Raw genomic sequence first — 1,931 nt, 5'->3', positions numbered from 1 at the left:
TATCCCCAAAATCCCAAGAGGAAAATGGAGATGGGATTGTGGTGTGGCCATTTTCTATAAGAAATGCTTTTTCACTTATTCTCTTCTTCCCCTAAACTGGTACACATGCCCTCTGGCAAAATGTTTTTTGAAAAATCTGCCCAATGTAAAGTTTCTAAAAATTTGAAAAGAAATCAAGTGTAAGGAAAAAAATAAAGGAGAGGTCAAAAACAATATTAATGTAGAAGAAAATGAAAATTCAGTGATTTACCTGATCTTAGGTAATTACCAAAAGCAGGACATGAATTAAGCTCCGAACTTCCTGTGAAACAAAGCAAAAATGAGAATGTGAGCAACATTGGCAATGTAGAGAAGATAAAAGAAAGTCTCAGTGGTAGCTCTTCTTTTTCTTGTTTTGGGGTTTAAGTGAATTCTGTCATTCAAGTCCTTATAAAAGAGAAGTTTCATGGTGTCCTCAATAGCTTTTTGGCAATCTATTCAGTGGTAAGTTTTCAATGGCTATTTCAATGTGTTCCTGTGAGTAACATTCCAAAACTCAATTTAGGAACAGTAATTTTTATGAAGTGACTGAAGGAGGAAGGCCAGAAACATCAACCCTTAGTGGTACACTTACCTGATTTAGATAGGAGAATAAGAGCAAGCTCCATTATCTAGGGGTAGACTGCATATCTTTCAAATAATCCTCAATATGTTTGCTAAAAGTTGAGCCACACATAGTTAAAAGATGTATTATCGGGGGGGGGCAGCAGGTGGCATAGTGGTTAAGGTGCTGGACCTCTCCATGGTTAACCATGGTTCAAGTCACAAACCCAGCAGCTTGAAACTCCTGCTAGGCCTGAGTGTGTGCGTGCCCAAAATCCTGAGAGGAGAATGGAGGAGAAGGGATTGTGGCACGGCCATCCCCCCTGGGGGGTGATTTCTCGCTTTCTGTCTCTCTGTCTTTCTCTGGAGAGTGCACATGCCCTGTAGCAAAAATCTCTTTCAGTAACATATATATGTATATTTATATATAAATAATTTGGAAAGAACTCATCTAGAATAGACTAATTTTCTACTACTGATTAATGGCAGATTGGTAATCTTAAAAATTAATCTAGCTCACATCCAACAAATTACTAGATGGTTTTACTACTTTTTTCCTTTTTTTCATAGTATTCCCTCTTACACGTATTAAAACTCATACTAAACAGTAAATCCTACATTGCAAAGAGAATTTAGTTTTTTTGCACCTGTTTATAAGTTTCTGCCCACAAGTTAAACAAAAGCAAACACAAGGGCAAACAATTCTTCTCCATATCATAATTTTCATAACCTGATGCCTGTGATACTACAGTTTTTTAAAAAAAAACAGTAATGAAATATAAAATACAGCATTAAACACTTAGAAAAATGGATTAACAATATCAATCAGTTACTTCTAAATTAAATATATATGTATGTATATATTTGTATATTTGTAGGTGTGTGTGTGTGTAAAGAGAGAGACAGACAGAAAGAATGGAAAGGATGAAAGCTGTAAACTGTCAGCTCTCTCTAGGTGGTAGCGTTTGACAGCTTTGTGTTTGTCCTACTTCAGGTTCTTGTCATGCCTGAGATGAGGGTTTTGGTGCAGGTTGTTAGGAAGACAATCCTGGGAAGCACTAGAAGAGAAGAAGGACAGTAAAACAGAGAAAGGAAGAAAGTCGGTAGGAGCTCATGGATGAGTGGATAAGCACTGTAGGCCATGGAAGCTAAATCCTCCTGGAAACCTCAGAGACTCTGAAACACCCCTCAGAACTGTCCCACTAAGGGCCAAGGACCAGGCCTGTTTTTCCACACACTGTCATCCTGTTGTTGAGGATTGCTCCTGGGAGTGCTACCTACCAGCACTTTCAACCTCCCTGTACGCTGGCCAAGACCACTCCTGTGACCAGGAATGTCCTCCAGAGGGG

At 38.7% G+C, this 1,931-nt stretch overlaps 1 non-coding gene across 1 annotated transcript; it reads right to left on the bottom strand.

Annotated features, from left to right (window-relative positions):
- Positions 1-1,150: 1,150 nt before the first annotated feature.
- LOC114008456 (small nucleolar RNA SNORA40) lies at positions 1,151-1,279 on the bottom strand. The gene has a single exon (XR_003549985.1). It is a non-coding gene; the product is annotated as a small nucleolar RNA SNORA40 (small nucleolar RNA).
- Between the last annotated feature and the right edge of the window lie 652 nt (positions 1,280-1,931).

This window comes from Tupaia chinensis, unplaced genomic scaffold, assembly GCF_000334495.1.
Source record: "Tupaia chinensis unplaced genomic scaffold, TupChi_1.0 Scaffold000341_1, whole genome shotgun sequence".
Taxonomy (NCBI): Eukaryota; Metazoa; Chordata; class Mammalia; order Scandentia; family Tupaiidae; genus Tupaia; species Tupaia belangeri.
This window is presented reverse-complemented; position numbering and strand designations above follow the sequence as displayed.